This window comes from Bemisia tabaci, chromosome 7, assembly GCF_918797505.1.
Source record: "Bemisia tabaci chromosome 7, PGI_BMITA_v3".
Classification (NCBI taxonomy): Eukaryota; Metazoa; Arthropoda; class Insecta; order Hemiptera; family Aleyrodidae; genus Bemisia; species Bemisia tabaci.
Window position 1 is genome coordinate 1,331,194 of NC_092799.1, and position 22,142 is coordinate 1,353,335.

Here is a 22,142-nt window from a genome sequence, read left to right on the forward strand (position 1 = left end):
GTAAAGAAAAGTTGCACAATTTTAGCGACGCTGGAAGGCTCTTGGTTCCTTTTTGCAAAGTGCAATCAATTTGGACCACGTTAAGCAGAAAGGAACCAAGCCGCGTCAGCTATATGTCAAATTTAATTGGAGGATTTAATTTTTAACATGAAAACGGTTGAGTGGATTTTTGTGCAAATTTCAGTGAATTTTCTGCATACTGTGCAAGGCTAAATCCTTAAAATTTTCAAAATAATCCGCACAAACTTTCTCTTGTAAAAACTTAAATTGCGTAGTTTAATTTGGCGGTAGCTGATGTGGCTTAGTTCATTTGTGTTAAACGTCATCCATTTGTCCTTGAATTGTTAAGAAAACTTTATTTGCAATTAGATTTGAATTATCTGGAAAGGTCTAATTCATAATTCTCTTCAAAAATAAAAATTTCATCGGAGGTAATGTGCTAACTCTCGAATGTTCATATGACGTTTTTCCTTTGCACGGCAGAACACGTCAAGTTATAGGAAAACGGCGTATGAACATTCCGATGTTGTCGATTTTTAGCCGAAAAAATATCTATTTTTTAGGAGTTGGTAGTTTTCCGGACGAAAGGACATAACTTCATTTCAATGTTGAAAATTTTTACTCGCAAATTTTATTTTTATTGGGAAACCATTGAGCATTTCTAAATGAGAGTTTCACAGGTTTTTCCTCTTATTACTTGCAAAAATCATCAAAATTTAGGACGGAAACTGCTCAGTCGCAAATATTGTAAAAAATTGAATTGTTTTACCATAATTGCGACTGAGCAATTTCCGTCCTAAATTTTGGTGATTTTCGCACGTAACAACCCAACACGGTTGTTTTTACCATCAATATAATTCAACGGACCATACAGTGGTAATTTTGAACATGTTGAACATCGCAAACTTTAGTAAATCTCCCCATACTTTATTTATTCTTTCAGTGTACGTCTGCCTTACGTCAGGAGCGACGATCTCATATACTGCCGTGCTAAGGGAAAACGCCGTATGAACCTTCAGGCGTTGCCAAATTAGCTTCCATAAAACACAAATTTCCTGGTAAACTTATGAATATTTTCCTCCTAATTTTTCATATAATTTAGATTGCAATTTTCCCTAAAGTTTCTGAAAATTTCAAGGGAAAATATTCATAACTTGCCTCAAAAATAAACATTTTATCGAAGGAAAGTTGACAACTCTCGAATGTTCATACGGCGTTCTTCCTTAGCACGGCAGTGTAGGTCAGGAGTCGTAAAACGCGAGTTTGTAAAACTAGGATTGAATTGCGAACAAAATTCTCTGAAATATATTGGGAAACATATTCACAAATTTTCTAGAAAAAATCCTAATGAACCGATGGAAATTCGACCACTTCCAAATGCTCCTACGTCGTTTCTCCTTAGCGCAGGAGGAGTGAGTGCACGCTCGAGTGGAAACAAAAATATTGTGTTGTGGTCAAGACTCAGCCCCTTGAGAATGGAAAAGCGCGGATTCGCAGGGTGTTTTTTATTAAAGATACGCGGTTTAAGGGTCGGGTCGGGTGGAGTCGTGGCGAGGGGTGGGACGGAAATCTGGGGCCGGATCCGGGGATGAGAAGTGGCAGGAAGAGGCAGAGGGTCTTGGACGCGGTTGACATGGCCAACGGAGGAGCCGGTCCCTCCCACTCGCCACACAAATCCACCCCCGAAGATGCTGACAACCCCGAAGATGCTCACAACCCTTTGTTTTAATAACTCGCTCCGAATCATTCCAGCAGTTTGCTTCCGCTTTGTGCCCTATCGCCGCTCGCCCGAATCCCGCCAACTAAACTCTAGACTTATTACTAGAATAAAGAATTTGCAGGCGTCCGACATTTCATGAATTTCGTGTTTAAGTGAAAGCTACTGCGTGAACTGAACATGAGGATACCCTTGTTCATAAATCGAACAATTATTGGAGAAGATATGACGAAATGATCCAATCTGCTAAGATACATGTGTTTAAATGGGAAATGCCGCCAGATGACGTCACTAGGCGGTGCATTTTCTCACTTTTAAATCTATTTTTATACTACTTCCTATATCAGAAAAAAATTATAAAAAATACAATGCAATCAGCTCTTTCAGAACTTTCAGATGAAGCAAAAAATTGGCCTCCGGCCAATTTATGCGCGGCGCTTCGCGCCGCGTACCGGCGCTACGCGCCGGCATTTGGGGGGCTTCGCCCCCCCATCCGCTTAGCGGATTGGTGCGGGGACCGCACGGGACTTTCTCGCTCGAGCCGGCGCTTCGCGACGGCATAGACACTTTTACTGGAATATTTAGAAAAATACTGCCAATTTTACAAAATCATAAAGTTTGATTGGAATTTTGATCACAGGATAATAGTTATGAAATTTTTATTCAAACCATTGAACTTCATTGTAAATGTCTTCGCGATATGTGGTGAATTCATATATTCGGACTCGACTTGTTGATTTTATGAGGCATCTTCAATTAAATATGTAATTGATTAACTAAGTCTCCTGTCAAAGATGGCGATCCGTAAAAATCTTAGCTTTTCTACGATTCATTAGGATCCATTAGATTCATTGACATCATACTTCAGATACGATTTTATATTATAATCTCTCCTTAAGCACGGTCAAAAGCCATCAAATATCTACTTGAATGGGTAGAATGACTATTCGATGTTCAAATAGTCTTAAAACTAAACGGTTTTCGCTTAGCATCTCCCAAATTTTAAATTTGGCGGGCGAATCTACCTGCTGGAAGGTTCACGACACGCCCGCCAGGAGCGCCATCTCCTTACCGCGTATCCCCGTAACTCAAAGCGAAAACAATAGAGAGCGCCATCGACACACGTCAACCAGAGACAAGTCAACAAACGTCACGTTATAACAATTATAACCTCCTTCATTAACAAGCATTAAATCAGTCATATTTGTGCCGAATTATTACATTATATTTGTGCTTAGTACCTCGTAAAAAGGAACCGCAAAAGATGGAATCTGCCGGGATTCTAAATTCATTAACAACAAACATATTAGTTTTTAATAAAGATCTAAGTGTCAGTTCTTGGCGTTAGCTTGATGATTCATAGTATCATAGTACCTTTGTAATGTGAGTATGTATCTAATTAGTTGTCTAATTTTGCTTTGTGATTACCTACGGAGTAATTTTGGAAATAGTATATGATGCATTATATAATGCATTTGAATTCCTAGGTTTCACCTGACTCAAAGCGTTTGCTGCTATTATCTAGAAGCGCTCCGACTCATTTATCAGAGAATTGAGCGTTTCCTATCGGCCCCTCTGCAATTATGAGATTAGTCCATGAATCCTTTAGGAACTTAAATTAATGACTCAGATGGTGCTTTTGAGCCAACTTTCAAAGAATTAAAGGCATTTTTTCAAAATCTACAGTCCATGAGCTCTCCGTGTGACCGAAGTGCTCTCCTCGCTATATGACGCGTAACCCTTCAATTTTTAGTTTAGTCCAAAGACCTCGTAGGAACTTAAATTAATGAACCAGGTGGTGCTCTTATGCCAACTTTCGAAGAATTGAAGGCATTTTTTTTTATTTTTTTTATTTTTTTTAAAATTTACAGTCCTTGAAAATGAGCTGTTTCGCGGAGCAAAGTGCCTACTTTTGGGCCTCGTAATCTCTTGAATTTTGAGTTTAGTCCAAAGATCTTTTTGGAACTTAAATTAATGACCCAGGTGATGTGCTTGATGCCCATTGTTAAAGAATTAAAGACATTTTTCAAAATTTACAGTCTTTCAAAATGAGCTTTCCGTGTGATTTTGCTAAAAATGGACAATTGAGCGTAGCCCCCCCAAATTTTAGCGTACCTCAAAATCGTTGGACGTGCATAAGGAGACCATAGATACGGTGTCCTGCGCCAATTTTGAATGAAATCGAACAGATAGATTCTGAGATATCGCTGTAGACAGATTTGGGGGACGCCGGACGGACGGACACACATTTTTCCAAGTATGGTTATTTTTACTCCTGGGACCTTAAAACGTCTAGAAATGATGAAATTTCAACTTTTTTTTTTTTTTTTTTTTGGAGGATGACAATACTTCCTCTCTACCCTATGGGAGCGAGAAAGTAAAAATATTTGCATGCAAATTCTCCATTGATAGACACAGCGAAAGACAAAAGGAAATTGGAGCAATCATATTCTGCCGTGGTAAGGAGGAACGCCGTATGAGCCTTTAGACGTTGCTAAATTTCCTTTCAATAAATACGAATTTTCAGGGAAACCCGTGAATAATACTTTTCCTCTAATTTTTCAAAGAATTTTATTTGCCCCCATAACTAAATTATCTGAAAATTTCCAGAGAAAATATTCATACAAATAGATATTTAATTTCAGGAAATTTGTCTCGAGGAAACTCTTGAATATTCATGCGGCATTTTTCCGTAGCATGGAAGTGCTGTTGAAATAACGCAATTTGCGTGTTATTAATATATAAAATTAATAAAATAAAATTTTTTTGTACAAAGGTTTTATTTTGTGTTCAGTGTATGTACATGTCCAAAAACGAGTCCATTCTCAGCACTACATCACAAACATCACTATTATAGTAAGACTTCAAGTAAAAGTAATGGTATCAGTTTGAGTCATGTCGATTCAATTTTATTGAAATAGTCATTCGAACAAACTCCCTTATTAAATCTTAAAAAGGGTGATAAAATATGGTGATAATTCTACTCTATTTTGCGGAGAAAACAAGGCCAAAAAATTCTTAAAAAATCAATGAGAGGCAAACATTTGAGCTCTAATTTTGGGTCATAATTAATGTTAGTGTTATTTTCTTGTTAAATCCTAAATCTGCAATCGAAAACAAAAACGCAGAAACCAACGCATGAAAATCAGCTGAAAGTCATGTTCCTTGCAGTACATAAAAAAATATTACATAGGGAGAAAATTAGTTCTGAAGAATAGCTCACCCTGGTAAAAATCGGCGATAAGAGCTCCGTTTCAAAATACCATAGAAATTCTTATAGCCGGCTAAAGAAGGCTACAGAAAATCATATAGCTGGCTGTTGAATGCGCGGAGAAAATCATACAGCCGGGCTATACGAAGCGATAAAAAATTATGCAGCCGGGCTACAGTTACTTCATCGCCTGGCTGTTGCTTTTTCGCCATCGATTATAAAAGGCTATAAGAAATTATGTAGAAATGTGTGTGCCTTGGAAATCATAAAGCTGGCTGTAGAATGCGGAGAAAAGCATATGGCCGGGCTATACGAGGCGATAAAAAATTATGCAGCCAGGCTATAGTTCCTATAGCCGGGCTTGTTGCTTTTTCGCCATCGATTATAAAAGGCTATAAGAAATTGTGTAGAAATTCGTGTGCTTTGGAAATCATTAAGTTTGATACGGAACTACCTTAATATTTACAAAACACACGTTATATTTTCCTTTAATACATATTTTTTCATCAATTAAAACGAGATTAATCCATACAGGATATGTGCAAACATTTCAAAATCATGAGTTGAATAACGCTGTCTCTGCCAGATTAAATATTAGAGCCTAACACAAAGCGGAGCGGCGACGCACTGGCGCCTACAAACCTAACAGGGATACTTCACGCATTGCGCAACGCGTGAAGTATCCCTGTTAGGTTTGTAGGCGCCAATGCGCGTTTCCCGCTAGCTGCCTGCCTGCCGCACCCCAGCGTGCCACGGCGCTTGAAGCAACTATTTCACACCAGAGGTATTGCACAGTATCATACGAAACTGAAGGCGCTCTAATATATTAGGAATGACAGGCATCCATAAAAAGTACGGAGCTTTTCTCGCAAAATAAATCAAGATACTACGGCCCAAAAAGAGAGCAGTGATCCAAAAACTCACTGAGTCCTAGCTATCCGTAATTAATGACGTTTAGCATACACTTTATCACCTGGCTGTGAGTTGCTTAATCGCCATCGGCTATAAAAGGCTATAAGAAATCGTGTAGCCGGCTATAGAAGCTATTGGAAATCTTACAGCCGGCCGTAGGTCTATGGTATTTTGGAACACAGATTCTACTGCCAATTTTTACCAGGGCACTGGTAGATACATTTTTTAAATCAAGTAGTCATTAATACATTACTATTAACGAAGGAGATAAAAATATGGTATATTGCAGTGATTGAGAACCAGAAAAACTTCAGCTCAAGTTAAAAAAAGCAAAACCATTCCCGAAGCTAAAGCACAAAATAACCACATAATTGGATTACATTTTGCAATAGAGAACCACTATCTCTGGCTCTTGTGTGATAGAACCTACCTGCAAAGGGAAACTAAGGACATATATGTTGTTTCTAAAATGAGCCAGAAATAGTGGCTCCTTATTGCTAAATGCAGTCCGATTAAGTGTGACGCCTATTGTCTCCATCACTTATAACACTGCACTGCTTTTTTTCAGATTTATCTCGACAAATATCGCTCATTTCATAGCAATCACGTAAAAAATAATGCATCAGATATTGTAATATGGAATTTCGATAGCAAATTCCTGATGAAACAGTAGAAATGCGTATCTCGCTTTGTGGCATTGCAAGCTCTCTGTCATGCCTCATTTTCTTCATCGAAATTACGAAACGTCATTTCTTGAACATTTGGGTGTTTTTTCTTCTTTAGGTTTTTCTTCTTTAGGTGACCGAATGTCCTGTAAAAATTTCAGGCTACGATGTTGGCTCAGTCTTCTAAAAATCAAAATAGAAGAGAATATTTTGAAACACAGCAGCCGAGACACGCATTTTTCAGTTTATATTTTTAGTCGATGGTATTTGCATTATTATGTTGGATATATCAACAACGATCTATTATAATATCATTGTGAGTGACAAACTTTACAATTATTTTTACAGGGAGGTGAATTTTTTTCCAATTTTGAATAACGAAAAATTGCATTTAAATCATGCAAAGAAGTTCCAAAATAAATGCAGTCACTCCGGCATTGAGTCCAAATCCCAAAACTATGAATGCAATGCGCAGATCCGTTAGCGAAAAAGGTCTTGGAGTTTCTTCTTCAGATTTCACTGGCGAAGGTCTCCAATTACCTGCCAAAGTCTGTCCATCCAATCTCCTTTTGTGGTCCAATCCCAAAACACCACTTTCGAACAATCGAGTGAGTATATCATTGACTGCATCACGGTAGAAAGATCTCTTTGACATCAAATACATGAACGGGTGTTTCGTGATGTACTCGCGAATGAAGTGAAAATCGTTTTCTGCATGAACCTCAACCTGTTTGAGGATGATATTTCTTCTCTCCGCGAAAGAGGCCGTGACCTCTACTAAAAAGGCATCCGACTTCATCATAGCGTCAGAATTCCTTCCCATGGTCGTGATTGTCTCGTTAATTGACGTGTTGAGCACCTGTTCACTCCAATTTGTAACTTTAGCTCCCATCTCCTTGAGAGCAGGTACGCTTGATTGTATTGTTCGGGCCTCATACAGGTAGCCGAATTCGAATTGAAAAAGGCTCCTCAACTTTTGATTGAGCCATTTCAACTCAGAATCGCCAGCAAATAATTCAGCTCGGTCCTTGGACCAGCTTGTGTCTGTTTGGACGTCCATCGAGGATTGATTTAGTTCGCGAAGAGTATCGATATCACTATATCGAACCGGTTCACTCAAGACGGACACCATTCCGCTGGCAAAGAGTGACGTCATGATTAAGGTCGAGAAACTGATGACGAAAAAAACGATTTTCCCCGCCTTCAACTCACCGAGTGTCCAGCGGGGTTGGCTCATGCACAGAACGTTCCTGAACAGTGTCAGTGAAATCGAGACTCGCTTAAAATGAATTAGTTCTTCTTGTGAGTATAAAAGCGGAAATGCTCTGATCTGCAGTTTGTTGTACAGATAATACGCTGAGAAGAATGTCACCATGGCTAACATAGTGCAAAGCCAGACCGTCGGCGTGAAACACCTAAAAACAGCCAGATCCGAAGGGAGGAAACCCTTTCTAGGAACTATTATGAAAAGGACAGCAGTTTCTATTCCTGGGGATGGATCGAACTCTGAAAAATTCGCGCAGTACCCTGAGTACTTGGTCGCAAGAAAGTCATAGCCCAGCTTTACCATCGTTTTAAGATCTAGAGGACGCGGCACTGGCCACATTGTATCGTTTTCTTCGTCCATGTACACCCAATAATTTGGTGTGCCTTTTCTTTTTTCCGCAAGGGCATCTATCGCCAGGCCCATAGAATTGCCCCAAAAATTCCAACCAATACTGACTGAAATCAAATTCTCCTCTTCCAATGGAAACGCTACTTTAATCAGTTTATCGTTCATGGACATCCACGAGAAATCGAAATAATCATTTTTCTCCTCCATAGCATAATGGTAGATTACTTCGTGGAAGGGCTCGTACCAGTAGCAGATTTCCTCACAGCAAATCACTGTTTTATGCCCTCTGAACGCCCGCCATATAAATTTTAAGGACACTAGAATTTTGTCATTCGGGCAAATGGAATCAGACCCTTTAGTTGAGTTGAAATTTTGGGCAAGAGACCAGGTTTGCCCTAAAATATCCGTTGATCTCCGATTAGTCCTCGATATTTTGAAAATCAGGAAGTTATCCGGGTTCCAAACATCGTGCAAGTAGAGTCTCTTGACATGCTGAAAGACGTCTTCAGGTAACACTGAGTTCTCTTTTAAATCATTTTCCGACATTTGGAATGTTACGTCGCAACCGCGTTTTTCATCTCTGATCACGTACTGAGAATTTGAATCGGTATACATAATGCAATAGTTCGGCAATTGTCGCTGTGTGTAGTTATTGGTTAGATCCTGACGGAACCGGATGTTCCGGTCCGCACCGGTAGTATCTTCCGAATCCGAACCTGAACCTGTTCCGAGAATCAGGTTCAGGATATCATTCGCGTCGTTTAAGATGAAAAGAATATTCTTAGCGCGGTTAGCAGCTGGGAAGTGGTCAAAGCTCCCATGAAAATGTGTCAAAACGGACGGCACTAGTTGCTCACCCAAGTCAATCATGAGTGGTGTGAGGTCGTAGTCGGGATTCAAAGACACGATGTGAAAAGTTTTCAACTTGGATCGTTCTCGGGTATTATCGCAGACGTTCTTGAGGAACTGATCCTCAGATGTCGCAACGGACCAATGGTCTTTTGTTTCAATGCCCAAAGGGACACAGCAAACCATCAAGATATGAAAACATGCGTAGTGCCTCTGAATCATTGCTTTAATCGACTTTCTGAGCGTCTTACATCCTACCATTTGGATTTGTCATTAGTTGCCACATCTTGAAAAATTTTAGATTTAAAGTGCTAACAGAAAAAATACTATATGTATGTGATAAGAGTTATTCTGAATTTAGCATGAAAGAACCTCTTCTTCTGGCTTATTGTCGTGCTGCTCACTGCAAAGGGTGACCAAAAAGTATCGGGACTGGTAATACGACTTCAGAACTAATAAAACTATTTACCTGACATATATGTCTTATTTAAAAGATTAAGTGAAGACCATTCTAAATGTGTATGTGTTAAATGTCTTAGTATTTTTTTTTTTTTTATTCAGGTAGGTCCTTTGACTGATGAATCGGAAAAAGTGGTGCTTCATCGTGAAATATAGTCCAAGTAGGCCTCTGTCTGAGAGAATTATATATTTTCATTGGCATTAGCAATTCGTTGTCCTATACGAAGAAAAATGAGGTTTAGGGTGTTAAAAGTAAAAAAAAAAAAAAAAAAAAAAAAAAAAAAAAAAAAAAAAAAAAAAACTATGCGATCAGAATCATTGATTTGCCTCAATTTTGCTTCCAGGAACCACTACTTCTACTTTATATCGAGAATATCAGACGCCTCACTAGTTTCCTGATTTATATAGATGCTTCGATGGAAAAGCCAAAGAAGGTGATACGTCATCGCCTGATGTGGTCCAACGAGGTCCCCTGTGAAAATTCAAAATTGATGAAAACGACACAGTGCAGTGGTGCCTATTATGGTTTCTTGTCATTGTATTTGTGCATGCTGTCTCAGTTTTAATTAAACCAGAAAGTGTAAGAGTTTGAGTTGATTTTCGATAGCCTCTACCGTAAATTTTTAAGGAAACATGGTGTCCTTGAGAATTCTTCTACATCGTATATCCAAAATGTAATTTACAACCTTCCTCTTATTTTCGGATTTATTATGATCATTTAAAAGAAGAAAATCCCATAATCCCAAATATAGCTTTTTGAACTTTTTTTTACCGTGAAATTAAGTTTTTTTCCCATTTCTGATCTACTTCCAGCTGTTATTTATTCTTCTATCATACTCTTATTTCACCGGGACTCCAAATTTTATATGATTTTATATTCCAATTTGACTGAAATTGAGTGAAAGCTCACTTTTAAAATTAAAGTCAACAATGAAAAATGTTTGTTAAAGATAGCCGCACTAAACCAGTGAGAAACGTAAAGTGCGAAAAAATAAGTGCAAAACTTACAAAGTGTCTCTCCGACAAAAACCTCGTCTGATGCACAAAACAGTCTTCAAAATCGAATTAGAATATCTAGCAGCTTGAAAATCCTGCTCACTCGATGTTGGTACACATGTGACTTATTCCAAAAGCAAATGACCGTCTTTTAGTGAGTAGGCAGCAGCAAGAATAATTTAGACAGGATAACATTATTCTCCATGCAGGACTGTCGTACAAGGTTGAAGAATGGACTTTTATTGACTGAGAAATCAATTTTCCCTTTAACATTTTATTAATTTAATTTCAGAGGCATGCTTGAAGCTTGTATATAAACCAGTACAGGTTCTATGCAATCAAATTATTCCTAACTTAGGAGGGCTGCGGGGAAAATGACACTTTAAAGTTATCGGAAACATCATCAAAAGGTAAAAAACCGGAAAGCTTTATACTTGCACATGTCGTCGGATAATTGGATGGCTTGATTTTTGTTTTCTTTAGAATTTTTTACAGCACAGAAAGAAGACACGTGCCAGCGTTAAGAGGCAAATGAGGAAATTGTGTATTGATTCGACGATTCAGTCTTCTAGATAAAACCTCCAGGCTTCATAGGACGGAGCACTTTAGCTCGTATCTTGGCAAGAGCTTTAGTAAAAAATCTATCTGCGTGTAACATACTGCCGTGCTAAGGTAGAGTGCCGTATGAACATTCGAGAGTTGCCAAATTTCCTCCAATAAAATGTTCATATCTGAGGGAAGATATGAATATTTTTCCTTGACATTTTCAGGGACTTTAGGTGAATTGCGAACAAAATTATTTGAAAAATGGAACGAAAATATTCATAAGTTGACAAGGAAATTCGTGTTTTATCAAAGGATATTTGGCAACGCCTGAGGGGTCATTCGGCGTTCTTCCTCAGCACGGCAGCATAGACGATGAAACTATGATTTGCGGATCTCTATCGCAGTTTTAACTCCTTCCTTTCTTTTTGAAACTGATGTGAAATCAAAGGAAACAAGACGTTTTCATAATGCTAAAAGGAGCTACGAAGACATGAATCCAATAAAAAACTATAGATAATGAAAATCCTATTCACAGAGTTCCTTCTTACATAGTTTTTTTCAACATGAATACGTCAAACTGAGGAAGAGCGTCGAAAAAATCCCAAAACCACGTATCTTTGTTTCCGGAATCGCAGTCTTTCTGCCAAACTTTATTTTTTGTGGAAAATCACACTGAAAAAAAAAATGGTATGTTGTTTTAGCACCTAGAATGTCAAAAAAAGTGTCTGAAGATCCTAGGACGCTACTTTGATTGCTTACGCAGTAGAATTTGCATATTCATAGGATGTAAAGTAAACTGCGAGGGCAGTAAAAGCAGCATCTTGGGATCACCAGACACATTTTTGGCATCCTATATGCTAAAACAACATATTATTTTTTTCAGTGCACTCAACGCGCGCCATTCCTTGAAAACATCTGTCGATCTCACCGCGCCCTCTGTTTTCATGTTAGCATAACACAGGCATTCATAAAGCGTGAATAGTCACATCTTAAAACGAGGATGAGAAAATTTCAAGCGCGCCCTCAGATTTTTGCGTATTCAACACGGACATCCGTGAAGCACGAACAGTTGCATCTAGAGTGAGAACAAGTAAATCCCTGCGCTCCTTCAGAAATTAGCATATGCAAAACAGACATTCATCGAACACGAATAGTTGCATCCAGACCGAGGGCAAGAAATTCTTGCAAGTCTGCGATTTTTCGTGGACGTAACATCCATGTTCCTCGGTGAAGGACACTCTGTGAAAATTTCAAGGAATAATATTGATTTGATAATATTGATTGAATAATATTGATGAGATATGGGGATAATGTTCTACGGTTTTATGTGACTTTCTGATTTATTTCGATTATAGTCGCTTGGTGGCAGATAAATGACATCTTCAACACCGCGTTTATGCAGCCAACTCAAAACTTTCAAAAATCGAGATACTTACTTCTGCACTTTCACCATCGAGTGTCTTTAGAGCGCTTCCAGGCGGAATCGAAAAAAATTAAAAGCGTCAGCTCGTATATTCAATACTGAAAAATGCGGCAAAGTCAACTCATTTTTGCCAAAATTTTTCCGTTAGGTTGTATTGTTACTTAGCTCTTACGTAATCGAGATACCTTCACATTTTGGCTGAAGTATTACAAGTGCCATGCGACGTTTCAAACTTTCTGCCACCATTTTATTTTTTACAGAGAAATTGTTGGTTGAATCTGTTAGAAAATTTCACTGAATTTTATCGGCAGCACTAAGAAAATTCAGCGAAACTTTCGGACAGCTTTGTTGAACGATTTTCCTCTAAAAAAATAAAATGGCGGCGGAAATTTTGGAATGTTGCATTGCGCTTGTGATACATTGACTGGAAGGTAACGATACGTTGTTTTAGGATCGGAGCGTCAAAAAAAGGCGCGAAAGTGAAGAACCCCACTTGGACTCTGTACGAAAACTGTCCGGGGTATGTTTTCAATTAAAGCCGGGAAGCAGTGAAGTGAAGCGAAGAAGCTGAAAGATGGCCGATAGACGGACCCGCGGGCGAGGGGGGAGGGTGGGGAGGGGGTTGTGGTGGGGGAGGGAGCGGGGGAGGGGGCGGGGGAGGGGGCGGGGGAGGGTGGAGCGAAACTGGTACACTTGATCCTCGGGGTCGGGTGGGTCGCGGCGGCCGGAAATCATCATGTATTATTTATTAGGGATGTTCCGGCCCGATCCTCACTTTCGCCTTTTGTTCGCCCGCTATAATCTCTAATGATAGATTATATTTATTGCGGTCTAAATTCAACAGTTTTACAAATATTGTTTCCCGCTTACATTTCAATGGCAAATCCACTTCCTCCGCGCTAAAGCACTGTTGCCGCTAGCCAACGCTTCATCGTCCCGCTTGAAAAGGCATCCCTTTTGCTGACAATTTTCCACCGCTTCATTCACACATTTCCACATTCCCACATTTAAGTCCGCAACCACGTATCTCGATTTCTAACATTCCAGACTTCCTGTCATACCTCATTTTTTTTCTTTTTTTTTTTTTTCGAAAAACTACCCGACGGCCATTCCTACAAACTATCGTGATTCTTCTTTTTTGTGCGAAGACAATCCTACAAAAATTTCAAGGAACGATGTCGATTGGCTTTCCTCTAAAGAAAGAAAATAGGAGCGGAGATTTGCAAACATGACGAACGAGATAGGCGGATGCGGACTTATACCGTCGATTATCCTTGTCATATTAGGGCTCTTATTCAAAGTAGTTCCTTTAGCGTGTTCTTATAACGTTTCATAGTTGTGTCCTTTCCTTGGGAGGCTCTATCTCGTCGCTCCTCTAACGTAAAGGCGTATCTCAATTACCACGTGTGCCCTGGCCTTTGTATAACTTTAAGTTTTTCGCGGCTCATGTGGAAATAGGGATAAGTCCTCACGTCAAAGGAGCGACGCGACGATTTGGTTCACATTGTGATGAAGAGACATTCAAGAAGATCCTCAATATGGACGTATTTCTGCCCAACGGAACTATGTGCATGAAGACATGAGCTCTGAGAATGGATATATGGATTCATATGTGGATAACATATATGGATAACACGGCTCACGTCAAAATGCAAATAGTTCCGTTTGGCAGAAATACGTCCATGTATCACTATTAAAACAACATTTTTTGCAAAATTAAGCGACTAATTCAGAAACTTAATAGACTTTATTTTCTTAGCTCTGATTCTAATTTTTGGCTCGAAGGCTCAAATTTTCCCTCAGATTAGTGCACATCCCGCACTTTTATGTCGTTTTGCAACTTAAAATGTAATTGCATGCGTTTTTTATTTCTGCATATCTGTGAATGTTTAACTGTTCTAATTCATTTTACGCTACCTCAATTGATGAACTTAGAATTTTGTCGCGAATATTTTACTTCGTATAGCTTACTGTAAACTTCCACCCATAAAGTACAGGGATTCATCTTGATCAAGAAAGCTGAGAGCAGTTTTCCTTTTCGCTAAAATACGTCGCTAAGTCAAGGAAAGCTCAAGGTCCATAGTTAAACGTAGACTCTACACTGAAGCAACTATTTGAGCTCTAACGTCATGATATTGCAGCGCACGCTAAATGAAGGCGCATCTCATGAAGCAAACTCTCTCGTCCGATTGTGCATCAAGTGTTGCATTGCATTGACCTACTTCATGAATCATTCTACTTATGTCTTCTGTGTTTTCCCTTTCAAAAACGGCATTAAAAGATGTTGACTCAGTGAATACAGGGAGATAGTACACAGAGAACAAGTATGGTGCAGTCTACTTAATTTTGGGGTAGTTTCATACCCCTCCTTCATCAGGAAATAAAAATATAAAAATCATAAAACCCCTCAGACCCCCCTTTGTGATAACGACCCCAATCCAATTTGAAATAGCCCATCTTTCTTGTTATCATAAATGGGGGTCTAAGCGATTTTTTGCTTATCATATTTTTGTTTCCTGGTCACAGAGGGACATTCTGTTCGTTTTTGGCATTGGTTTCTCATTTTCTTGTGTTTTGTTCTGTTAATAAAGTATTCGACTTTTTTCATTATCATTTTTATCATTCGAATTTTATCATTCCTTATTACAGTATAGTAAATGCTACTATGAATATCTTCACTCAAAAGTCATCCTGAGCTCAAAATCAGACAGACTTGTAGTCGTAATTAGCATATCTTTTCTGCATTTACCGCATAAATTAACGAAATATGGCAACAGCGGAGATGAGCCATGTTTATACACACTTTTTCAACACGAGCTCCCCGGCTTTGTTTTGAGTGGGCCACATCATATTTCGTCGCTCCTCTGTTGTAAGGGCGTACCCGAAATCAGTCGTGAACCCTTGTTTACATATAAATCCATGCTTTCCGGGACTCAGCGAAAATCGAGTTACGTGCTTACATGAAAAGAGCAAGGATCTAACCAGCGCCACCCGGAGCTGCAAGTCCCGGTGGGTCCGTTTCGGGGTTCCGGGCGCTCTCACCGGAAAAGATGACCGTTTTCACCGAGCGTCGATACAACTATCCACCGTCCAACGCACCCGATTTCCATACTTCCCCGAGACCCGCACTCCGTTTTTCCTCCACTCCCGACGATTTTTCTTTTGTTCCGCCTTGATTTACGGCGCTTTGTCCCCGGTTCCAGCAGGAGAGTAATCGAGTAAAAATGTAAAATAGAAAAATTAGATAACGTCACCTCGGTGCTGCACCTACTCTTCATTCCTGAAACCTGCAACTGTTAGTTTTCCGCCTTTCTTTCGGGTGCAGGTCGTTAGAATTACTTTTTTGCGCCGTCGGCGAGGAATTGAACAATGGGTATCCTGCACTAGCCGTAGACTCGTGATTTAGTGTTGGGATCCAGAAAATTGAGAGGACTTAATAAAATCTGCCGAATTATCAAATTTCCACGATATTTAATGCGTCAATGTTTATTGATGTAGCACCCCGAGACAATATATTTTAGAGACTGCGCTATAGAAATCGAGGCAATATGAATTCCTTACATTTTGCAATAAGGAACCACTATTTTTTGCTCATTTTAGAAACAACATACATGCCATTGGTTCCCTGATGCAGAAAGGTGCTTTTACGGAAGAGCCTGGGATAGTGGTTCCTTATTGCAAAATGTAATCCAATAATCTAGCTATATAGGCATAGGCGAAATTCAGAGGTCAACGCTAATTTTCGTCCAATCTTAGTTAAGGAGCTTTACGAAACTTTAGAAAGGGGCGTTCCTTCGTTAACATCATTAGCCGGGTGTGCGTAAAAATCATTATTTGTTTTATTGAGATTGAGGGACCTCAACAGGGTTCAAAATAATGAAAGGGAGTTCTATAATGTAAACAAGACTTGAAATCTCCCATTCCGTTTCTTTGGCCGTTCAATCAAGAAACTCCAGGGCTGCAAATCAATGAAGGAGGGTAAAATTTTGTCAAGGGAAGGCAGAAAAGAAGTATTTTTGGGGCAAATCCGTAACAGTCTGAAACAGAAGAAAATTACTGAACAAGAAAAATGAGGGCAAAAAAGAGAGATAATCTTTAAATGAATAGCAATGTTCCACAAACAAGAGCAATGCATATCACAATTTGAAACTTTCTTTAATCTCGTTTAGATTACGAAGAAAACACTATAAAACAATTTCAGAGCAGCAAAGCTGTTTTTTAAAAAAATTAAATATCAAAGGAAATTAGGCAACGTGTAATGCAGTTAGGCTATTTCTGGTTCATTAACGTATTTGATAATTCGTGAATCTCAGGAAATTTTCTCGAAAATACCTGAGAGTCACAGTAGTCCGTAGTAGGATTGCTATTTCGGAGTTTTTTGTTTTTTTTTTTATGAAATTGGCCAATTTTTCGCAAAACGGTGGAGTTATTTGATAAAATTTCCTGCACGAACTTCACCAGAATTTCGTTTCCCAAAACTAAATTTCGTATATTTCTGCTCTCTCCTGTGAAACAGCAGTAATGGAATTACATTTAGATGAGTCTGCATTGCGCCTTCATTTACAGCGAACGGCAACCCCACGACACCAGAGCTCGAATAGTGGCGTGCCTCCACCTCGATCTTTTAGTCACGGACTTAGACGGCTTAGACATTGGTCCTTCGGTCGGAGGTAGAAGTTGGCTCTTAGAGTTTATTTCCGTGAATCTGTAGATATGTTTCTCGGATAATGTCAAACTTAAAAGCTCTTGATTTCTTGAACGATCACTATTGCCTTACATATCGACGGTGTAAGTCGGCAATCACATAACTCGTTTGTGGTGTCTGAAAATCTCCGCCTCGCTCTATGTTATTTTTTTAAAGGAGAACAAATTGACTTCATTCCTTGAAGTTTTTGCGGAATTTTCTTCGCACAGAGAAGAAAAATCAAGGCAGTTTTAAAGAATTGCCGTTAAGTAGTTTTCCGTTTAAAAAATAAAGTGTAACTATCAGGAAGTCTGCGACGTCGCAAACCGAGTTAGTGATTGCCGACTATAATTACACCGTCGATATGTCATTTGATCTCGCAGAAAATGAACACATGCCGATGTTCTCAAACACTGTCAGAATGAAAATGAAATTTTTATTGAATAACCATTGAAGCAAAAAGATCAATTTGATGAATTTTTTGTTTCATATACTACACAAGTCTATGAATCAGAACAAAATCGGACGGATCCACTCGTAGAATAATTTTATTGACTAAATCTATTGGAAATGGAACCTGCACTGATTACTCGACTTACCAGACGGAAGAGCATTCCAATGTCGCTAACCTTGCAAACATAAACGATCATCTGAACTAGTTTCACCTCTACTCCCAATAAACTATGAATTCAAGACGAAAAAAACCGTCGCAAAGTTTACTTTTTGCAAAGAATGTACCTAAGTTGCACAATCCTAGCAACATTGAAATGCTCTAAGTTTTTTTTTGCAAAATGCGATCCAATTGGTTGTTGCTGCAAAAAAATAGTTTCCCACAACCTATAAACAATGCTCCAGTGACCATGTAAGTTGGCCCGAGCACTAACTTTTCGGGAAGAAAGCCTTTCCTTTCCCCTACCTGGTTTCTCACTTAATATCCGCCCGAGTTTCGCATATTTTCCGTTTCTCCTCATCGCAGCTTCCATCAAACCGCAATTGCACGGAAACTAGGACCGCACATCTTATCTGATAAAATCGTTCGCCCTTTAGACCGATTCTGGGGGGTTAGGCTAGACTAGTCGATGAGTCAACTGTTGATCGAATTTCATTACGTGAACGTAGAAGAAAAACGGGGTAAAAAATCACTAATGTGTGATCAATTTTCAAGGACAATTCTGTAATTTCTCCTACGATTTTAAATAGATTAAAACGCGTAATATCCAATATCTAAGCTCAGATTCGGATTTCTCGTGAAAAACTGATGCGATTTCATGCATCAAATTTTAGAATAGCGTGAAGGAAAGAGGTTTAATGACGTAAAAAAACACTAAAGTGTGATCAATTTTCAAGGACAATTCTGTAAATTCTCTTACGATTTTAAATAGATTAAAACGCGTAATATCCAAAATCTAAGCTCAGATTTGGATTCCTCGTGAAAAATTGATGAGATTTCATGTATCATATGTTAAAATAGCGTGAAGGAAAAAGGTCTAACGACGCGTATAGATTCTCTTTGAACTACGCCGCCGCGCTGCGCCGGTCGCCCGAGATGCAACCGAACGGCCTAGTGGCGCTAAGCATTCCGTTTCGTCCCGAGGAATTCCTCGCGATAAATTCTTATTCTTCCTCCTCCGCTGACCCACTGAGCACTACCCATGTTGCCACGTTGCATTCATATGCTCGAATCAGTATGTCTACGTTACGTTTCTTTCCTTCACGCTATGCTCGGGTATGATACATGAAATTGTATCAATTTTTAACGAGGAATCCGAATCTGAACTTCGATTTTGGGTATCACGCGTTTTAAGTAAAATTTTCCAAATTCGAGAATCTGAAATGACTGACGTGGCTGAAAATGCCATCTTGGCTCCTGTTCGATGGATTTTCCTGAAATTCGGTGTCAGGGTATGATACATGAAATCGCATCGATTTTTTACGAGGAATCCGAATCTGAACTTCGCTTTTGGGCATCACGCGTTTTAAGTAAAATTTTTCAACTTCAAAAATCCGAAATGACTGAAGTGGCTTAAAATGCCATCTCGGCTCCTGTTCGATGGATTTTCCTGAAATTCGGTGTCAGGGTATGATACATGAAATCGCATCGATTTTTTACGAGGAATCCGAATCTGAGCTTCGATTTAGGGGATCACGCTTTTTAAATCAAAATCTGTCAAAATTCAAAAAATTCAAAATTCGAAAATCCGAAATGGCTTAAAATGCTATCTCGGCCCCTGTTCGATGAATTTTTCTGAAATTCGTTGTCAGGAGGTATTTTTCGACAGGAAACTCGAATTTTTAGTCCATTTTTTAAAATTCTCAAATTCAAGATGGCGGACGTGGGCTAAAATGCTATCTCGGTTTCTGTTTGTTCGAGTCTTGTGAAACGCGGTATCACACGGTATTTTTCAACGGAAAACTCGAATTTTTAGTCAACTTTTTAAAATTCTCAACTCCAAAATGTTGGATGTGGCCTAGAATGAGCCCCGGTTCTGGCCTCCGTTTCTGTTCGTTAGAGCTTTGAGAACCGCGGGATCAGGGGTACTTTTCGACGAGAAACTAGAATTTTTAGTCGCTTTTTGAAAACTCTCAAATCCAAGATGGCGGACGTGGCCTAAAATGCTATTTGTCGGCTCCTGTTTGATGTTTTTTTTTTGAAACTCGGTGTCTGAGGGTATTTTTCGACCGGAAACTCGAATTTTTACTATGTTTAAAAATTCTCAAATCCAAGATGGCGGACGTGGCCTAAAATGCTATGTCGGCTCCTGTTCAATGGTTTTATGGCGCCCCCTTACTACATGCCTACTCTTGTATTTCTGTACAGCCGCAAATTTAGGGTCAAGGGGCGCCTGATCGTCTATGGACCAGGTGGAATTTTTGTCCTGAAAATTTACCTTTAGATGACAATTCTCTTTATATTTTGTCTATGGTTTTTATGCCCCCCCCCCTTTCTCGCGGACTCTCTTTTCACCTTTCTTGCCTCCTTTTGCCTTCCATTTCCCCCCTTCTTCCTTGCTTTCACTGTCCTACCTTGTTTCCTTTTCCTTTTTTCCCCTTGTCCTTTCTTCCCTTTTTTTCCTTTTACTTTTCCCCCCTTTTTTCCCTCTCTTCTTCTTTCGTGGCGCCCCCCAAAGGCTGGCGCCCGTGTGCGCCGCACGCCCTGCACACGCCTTAAGTCCGGGCCTGGACGGATGAAACTTTCAGTGTTCACTGCCGTGACAGATGACGTAATACACAGATTTTTCAGAGCAATATTGTCGTTAATATTGAATGTGGAAACTTGATGTTTGGACGGGTCCTATTAATTTTCGCTGATCTTAAATTTAAATCAATCAAAACAGAATTCCGGACCTGCGACCTGTGACCCATTCGGAATTCAGTAGACATTCATGCATTTATTTTTAAAGAGTTGCACATCAATGACCAAAGTGCGGAACCACATATCTCCGTTTGCGATGTTGCAGACTTCCCGTCATACTTCATTTTTTCCCAGGCAAACAAGTCAACATAATCACTTGAGAACTTCCGTGATTTTTCTTCTTTGTTAGCAAAATATTCTGTATAAATTTCAAGCTATAAATTCGGCTCGTTTCTCTCCGAAAAAATAAGACATGAGCAGACATTTTGAATTGCTACAATGGAAGTACGTGATTTCGCACTTAAGCCATCGATATCTCAACCATTCTTGTTTTTATGAAATCACTCATGTACGTTTAAATAACTGTAGAGGAATTTTTGACGATGTAAGTGTTTGCTCCCCCATCCTTTGACGTCGCGCATTCATATTATTCCAACTTCTCTTAATCACATCATAAACCATACGAGCATCCGTTACTTCGTCGCTCCTCTGACGAAAGGGCGTATCTGCATGCTCTCGTGAGCCCTGTTGTCCATAGAACTGCATGCTTGCCACAGCTCAAGTGAAAATAGAGATACGCGGATACAGTAGAGGGACGACGACTCGGAGGACCCGATGCCTGAGTTCCGCCGAGTATGCAACCCGCGGAACTTGAAGGACCCTCAACTCCAGCAACTTCAACTTCGGAGGAAGGACAATGCACGCGTCCGGACGCGGAAGCTGTTGAGCTGGAAACTCGATCGAGATCAAGCTGAAAGAGCGTATCCGCGTGGAGATTCGCGTTGAAGATACGCGGTTTTTAATTGAGATTAGTCGGAGGATGGATGTGACCGATCGTTTCCCTGCGACCCGAGGAGTTGGCGGGACTCGGGATGGTGAAAGATTGAGTCGCGCGTGGATCTCGGGTCCCGGATTGCGGCCCCGGCCCCGGGACGAGTGTAAGGTTCAGCAGAAAAACATAGGTGGATAATGCCCGGAGGATTTGCATATGAATGTGCAGACGATGTCTGCTGGAGTGCGCCGCAAGAGTGCCTTCTTCACGTTGCCGATTTTCGAGTTAAACGGGGATTAGCTCGAAAATAATTTGGAAACAGCGACGACTAATACAACTAATAACATAAAATTATTATATGAATATACAATTTAAATTTAGATTAATATGTAGACAAGTAATTAGTTTCCAGTTGTTTATCAAAAACATAGTTTAAGGGGAAAGTTTTTTAAATAAGTTCTGCTCAATGACAAAGTTAAATAGCTGCAGTAAAGTAACTGTACTAAAGTAGCATAAAAAATTGCTTTGTAATTTAAAGCTTGAATGAGGGAAAAAATGAGAAACTAACTTTTATACTTAAAATAGTATAAATTAATCTCTAAGTGAAAAATCTGACCTTAAATCAATGGACAAGAAGACACGAGAAACAATATTTTTGAAATATCTTCATGCATTAAGTTGTAAAACATATCGATGGACAAAATGCGAAACCACATAACTCCGTTTGCACTGTTCATGACTTCCTGCCGTTTTTCATTTTTCCTTAAAATAGCTGGTCAACGTGATTTCTTGAGAACTTCCTTGATTCTTTCTCTCTACTGGCAGAAAATTCTGCATAAATATCAAGCTACAAAGTTGGCTTGCTTCTCTTTGAAAAAATGAAAAAGGAGCGGAAGTATTGAAACATTGAATTAAGATACGTAGTCTTGCATTTTTTCCAT